Source organism: Platalea leucorodia (genome assembly GCF_965183815.1).
Source record: "Platalea leucorodia genome assembly, chromosome: Z".
NCBI classification, from domain to species: domain Eukaryota; kingdom Metazoa; phylum Chordata; class Aves; order Pelecaniformes; family Threskiornithidae; genus Platalea; species Platalea leucorodia.
In genome coordinates, this window is record NC_138858.1 from 74029585 (window position 1) to 74036357 (window position 6773).

Genomic DNA, 6773 nt, shown 5'->3' on the forward strand with positions numbered 1-6773 from the left:
GGTATCCTAGCCATAAAGTTAGCAAACTAAAGAAAACTGTCATAACAGTAGTCAGCATCACTTGCGGTATTTCCTGTCCCTCATCGTGGCAGAAAAGCTGGGAAGTTGTAAATATGCAGGATTTTTATCTCCTTGTTATGGTAGAAAGCTGTGGTGGACCAGCACTGGAAATCTGGCAAGCTCCCTGAGCATACAATACTCAGAAATTATTACATCACATAAAATAAACCTGATAATATAAGGACTTATAACAGTCTGGAAGAAATATGTCTTATGAGAACTTTTCTGGGGACAGTTAGCTTCTCACTCTCTAATAGATTTAGTGTTTTGAAGAAAAGATGTAGAAATATGCCTCATGTTTTGGATTCAGAGGGAGCTCAACTTTGTAGAAAATGAGAACAACCCAAATAGTAGAAGAAAGAACGAGAAACCATTATCACAGGAAAGTTGTCATGATGAATGAAAAAGTGAAGGACTGAGGAAGGGGTCAGTAATAGGAATGACATCTCACTGAAGCTTAAATGAACCAGAGAAAAAAAGTGTTGCTGGGAAAAAATGTTTCTATGTTGAGTGTAGCATGACAAATCCAGTCAAATCCAGTTGGCGGCCAGTCACAAGTGGTGTTCCCCAGGCCTCAGGATTGGGGCCAGTCCTGTTTAATACCTTTATCAATGATCTGGATGAGGGGATTGAGTGCATCCTCAGTAAGTTTGCAGATGACACCAAGTTGGCTGGGAGCGTTGATCTACTGGAGGGTAGGAAGGCCCTACAGAGGGACCTGGACAGGCTGGATCAATGGGCCGAGGCCAGCTGTATGAGATTCAACAAGGCCAAGTGCCGGGTCCTGCATTTGGGTCACAACAACCCCATGCAACACTACAGGCTTGGGGAAGAGTGGCTGGAGAGCTGCTTGGTGGAAAAAGACCTGGGGGTGTTGGTTGACAGCCGCCTGAACATGAGCCAGCAGTGTGTTCAGGTGACCAAGAGGGCCAATGGCATCCTGGCCTGTATCAAGAATAGTGTGGCCAGCAGGACGAGGGAAGTGATAGTGCCCCTGTACTCGGCACTGGTGAGGCCACACCTGGACTGTGTTCAGTTTTGGGCCCCTCACTACAAGAAGGACATTGAGGTGCTGGAGCGTGTCCAGAGGAGGTCAAGGAAGCTGGTGAAGGGTCTGGAGCACAAGTCTTATGAGGAGTAGCTGAGGGAGCTGGGGTTGTTTAGTTTGGAGAAAAGGAGGCTCAGGGGACACCTTATTGCTCCCTACAGCTACCTGAAAGGAGGTTGTAGTGAGGTGGGGATCGGTCTCTTCTCCCAAGTAACAAGCGATAGGACTAGAGGAAACGGCCTCAAGCTGCACCAGGCGAGGTTTAGATTGGATATTAGGAAAAACTTCTTCACTGAAAGGGTAGTCAGGCACTGGAACAAGCTGCCCAGGGAAGTGGTTGAGTCCCTATCCCTGGAGGTATTTAAAAGACGGGTAGGTGTGGTGCTTAGGGACATGGTTTAGTGGTGGACTTGGCAGTGCTAGGTTAACGGTTGGACTCAATGATCTTAAGGGTCTTTTCCAACCGTAACGATTCTATGATTCTATGCGTTACCTCAAAACAGCTAGACAAATTAAAAATTGTATGTGCAGAGTGCCTATACTTTTTCCTAATTCCCCCTTTAAAATCAGTAATTTGACCTTTTTAATATTTGCTGTTAAATTCTCACCTGCTCATAAATTGGAAGAAAACATGGTTTCAAAGAATTCTCTGCTGCAACATTCTCTGTCTTGATAACTGTAGCATTCAAGGAAGTTGAGGCTTGAAAACAGTAAAGCCAGCCTGATTCCATGAAGAAAGCTCACAGCAGCCACTGTAAACTGTTTTGCTCTTTTAAACCCTGAAGGATACTCCTTGGGATGGACCGAGACCTTTCTGCATTTCCTTTGTCTAAATGACAGAGAAAAACAAACTTTAAGGTGTTTTCACTGTCTAATGGAGCTATCTGTATTCTTTCCAGAGCATACACAGTATATTCTGCAGCTGGATTATAATATATTGATTATGCAGGTTTTCTTGCAGGTGTGGGGTAGGCAGATCATTCCAAGATGCTGATAGATGCTTAAAGAACAGATGTTTCTCCACACACCAGCTGTGTTGACATCTTTCAGTCACCTTGAATGCTGGTGTTTCTTTAAGTGTCAGTTGCTATACCTACCAGTAGATACTTGATCCAGGAGTATTTCTGATTACTTTCTGAAAGAACTGCATGAAAAAAAAAAAAAAAAACCCAACATACTTTATCTATCCTGAATATAGGCAATAAGCCATATATTGTTTGCAGGCTGTAAATCCTAGTGGAATTTCAGCACTAAATGCTGACTCAACTAGCTAATTTAGTAGCAGATTAGCTTTATACATGCAAATGTTCCTATTGACATCTGCAGGTTTGATTGCAGGTTTACATTTAAACACATAGTGAACATTTTTATGCATCAGAGACCAAGAGACGTTATTTATATCTGAAACTTTGCAATTAGTTAGTAGGAGTTATTATTTCAGTATATTCTTGTTGCCCCACAGGTATAGCGTATGAAATCCTCTTCAAGTTATTGGAAAGTTGTTAAATTGCTAAAATATTCCATAAAAATTGTAATTATGACACACTATCCTCCTCTTTGTACACTGAATTTGACAGCCTGCTTGTTACAAAGTACAACAAAAAAAGTGATTCAGTTGTGATGCTCACCAATATTTTAGCTTTTCAAAGCAAGGCAAAGAGAGGGGGAAAAAATGAGTCATGATAATACTTGAAATGCTGAATTTTGTGTTTATCATCTTTACCAAAATAAGACAGTCGTGGCATGTACTTCTTTGAATACAGCCTCTAGAGATGTAGGATCTGTGAGCAGACAAACACAAGTTTCCTCTACCTTACAGTCTCCTTAGCCAGCTCTGAAACAGACTGAAGAAACCTGGGATTGGTAAATTAGCTTGGAATTCAGACTCTGCTGCTGTGGTAGTACTGAAAATGTGTACATAGTGTTTTAAGGAACTGAAATATCTTGATTATTTAATGTCTTTTGCATACCAGTTACATCCATTTTCTGTCAACAGTAAGCATTGGCATCCTTTGAATCATGCAAATCATATTTGAAGTACAGCCTGGACTCAGACTACTTTACCATAATTTGCCTCTTTCACCTTTTCAATAGAAGAAGCTGAATTACACTTCTAAGTCACATATAGAAGCAGACATGATGGCAAGAAGAGCTTTAAAAAAAAAAAGATACTGCAAGAGTCTCCTGAATTCAAGAGGATTAAAACAGGTGGTCTAAGATATCAAATATTTTAGGTGTCTTTTGCGAATTCAGGATCAATTTTTCATATTCCAGTGTTTTCTTATCAGTAAAAATGATGCAAAATCAATATGTTAGTTATGTCCATCTCAGCCTCCTGAGTAACAATGATAGATGTATGGCCCATGCTTTCCTTTTTATTTCTTTGTTTTCTCCTTTTCCACATATCTGTTCTGCTGCTTAGGTATGTCACTGCTGATTTGCCCATTCTTCCATTGTTCCCTGTTCATTTTATAATATGCTTAGGAAATCTGCTCTAATTGATAATCCTGGCTAAAGCAGGACTTAGTAGTAAAAAAGGAGGAGCTAATTTCATGTGATCCAGCAGCCTTCTGCAGTCTACCATTTTGGGGCACTTTTTTCAGCATACTTTACCCCTAAGAATCTAGAAGCTGTATTTGCCTTTAATGCAACATGGAGAATTATACATAAACTATGTGTTTATCCCAGTGCATTTATTCTGCATTCACTTTTTTCCCTGAACTTCATAAACCACATACTTGGTACACTCATATTCCGTGACAGAATAAAATATTAGTTCAGATATGCTTCCTCTCCTTAGAAAAAAATTACATTTTTGAGCCTTTACTGACAGTTCGGTAATGCTTATAAAGGCAAGTTCAGGTGAGCCAGGATTGATGGTTACTGAAAAGGTAATATCTGACAACAGAAAGACTGATGTAAAAATCTAAAATCAGAAAAGATTGTTTAACATAATTTTATATAGTGGATTTTCTATTAGATACCCTTGAGATGAGACACAAAACTTTTTTTCAAATGTTCCCAGTGCTCTGGGGTGACTCAGAAGACATTAACTGTGTGCCAACCCTGAGGTCTTGCGTGAGTCTTGCAAGGGCAGTGTACATGTGGAAGCCAAGTGGGAAGAAGTTCTTTTGACTAGAAAGAATTACACAGATCTTGGAGAGTGTTAATTGAATATCAGGCGTGTTTGCAGATCGCCTAGAGCATTGTAAGTGGGGAAGAGGAAATATTAAGAAATTATCTTTTCAGCAGACTTTAGGAATTTAGTGGAATTTACTATTTATTATTTCCTTTAAAACAGCAAGAAATGATCCATTTCCACTTTTGGTCATACCCAAGAAAGCACAGGTATTAGATCTAGCTCATAGTTAGTATGCAGTCCACAGCCTTTTTCTTAATATTTAACTAATTGTATTATCATCTCATATAATACAGTCTCCATTGCAAAGAATCATAGAGTATTTTCAGCATAAGAGAGGTAAAATATCCATTGGAAAATATTGGAATGATGATGTTTTTTGATACTCTATACTTCTTGAATGAGAAGTCTTGCATGGAATAAAAGAAAAAATATCTGGTGATAGCCCACATAGGCTCATGAGGGAAGAGTCCTGCTTAACTAACTTAATTTCCTTTTATGACAAGGTTACTCATCTAGTTGACCAAGGGAAGCCAGTAGATATGGTGTTTTGGGATTTTAGCAAAGCTGTTGATACTGTCTCTCACAGTATCCTTCCTTCTAGACAAAATGTCCAGCACACAACTGGGCAAGTCCATAATACGTTGGGCAAGCAATATGCTGATGGACGGGGTTCAAAGAGTTACAATAAATGGGGTTACATCAGGCTGGTGGTCAGTCACCAGTGGGGCTCCCCAGGGCTCAATTTTAGGGCCAGTGCTCTTTAATGTTTTTATAAATGATCTGGATGCAGGAATCAAATATACATTAAGTAAGTTTGCTGATAATACTGAATTAGGAAGACCTGTGGACTCCCTCAAGGGTAGAGAGCTCTGGATAGGCTAGAGAGCTGGGCAATCACGAACCGTATGAATTTTAACAAGAGCAAGTGCCAGATTCTGCACCTGGGATGGGGTAATCCTGGTTATACATACAAACTGGGGGGCAAGAGGCTGGAGAGCAGCCCCATGGAAAGAGATCTGGGGGTTTGGGTTGATGGCAAGTTGAATATTAGTCAACAGTGTGCCCTGGCAGCCAAAAGGGACAAGCATCAAGCACAGCAGAGCTAGCCAGTTGAGGGAGGTCATTGTTCCACTCTACATTGCACTGGGATGGCTGACCTTGAGTCCTGTGTGCAGTTTTGGGCGCCTCAATATCAGAAGGACATCAAACTATGAGAGTGTGTCCCGAGGAAGGTGACCAAGATGGTGAAAGACCTCGAGGGCAAGACTTAGGATGAGCAGCTGAGGTCACTTCATTTGTTCCGCTTGGAGAAGAGAAGGCTGAGGGGTGACCTCATGTCAGTCTGCAGCTTCCTCAAGGAGGGCAGCGGAGGGGGAGGTGCTGATCTTTTCTCTCTGGTGACCAGCAACAGGACATGAGGAAATGGAATGAAGCTGTGTCAGGGAAAGTTCAGGTTTGACATTAGGAAAAGGTTCTTCACTGAGAGGGTTGTTGGTCACTGGAACAGTCTCCCCAGGGTAGTGGTCCAGAGTTTAAGGAGCATCTGGATGATGCTCTTAGTCATATGGTTTAGTTTTAGGTAGTCCTGCAAGGAGCAGGAAGTTGAGACTCAATGATCCTTACGAGTTCCTTCTAACTTGAGATATTCTATGATTCTATTGTACAAGCTCAACTACAGAAGAAACATAACCTCAGAAATCTCAAAACCTATGCACAAAGTTGAAACTATGTACTCTCAAATCAAATGGGAGACCATGCCTAATAAGTATGATCAGTTCCACATGTGTTTAGTCCAACCTCAGTACATGTCTAAATGTAGTCATCTATGTTAAAAAGGTGGCAGAATGCACTGGTGCTGGAAATCCCACAAGATGTAGTAATTTATACTAAAAAGGATGTTTCAGTATGGTAGATTTTGAAGCTTAGACAATGCAATGGCAGACAATAAGCAAGTGCCTGTTTTGTTTCTGAGATTATTATTAGCATGCAACTGATGTCTTGTGTAGAATGAATACACCAAACATCCATCTAAACTTTTATTCAAATGGTCTCTTTGAAACAAAGTGTCTTACCAGGCCAATGTGTTTTATTAAAAACATGTATGAGTCTAGATTGTGTCAAAAATATATTGCAGCAGGGCTAGCATATCAAACTGTGTCAGCTGTATTGACCTTCTATCTCTCTTGAAGCTGATATTATTTTATTCAGTTGAGATAATAAAGATATAACATGGGAAACAGTTGCTATTGATACCAACAGTACCCGTGCTACCAAACCCATTTTCTGCTCTTACCTGGCAGTGCTGCTATGGGCTTTAATGGATTTCCAGCCAGAGTGCATGTCTAAGTACAGACAGTAGGTGGTTTGCCACATTACTGCAAACAGATTACATAATGGAATGTGATTCTTATGTCTAATTGTGATATTTCACTTAAAAAAAATGTAAAAAGCCTAAGCTTCTACAGGAAGGGCTCTCTTGTTCTTTAAATAAAATCATTCCTTTACTGAGCTAGTAAAAGTTCA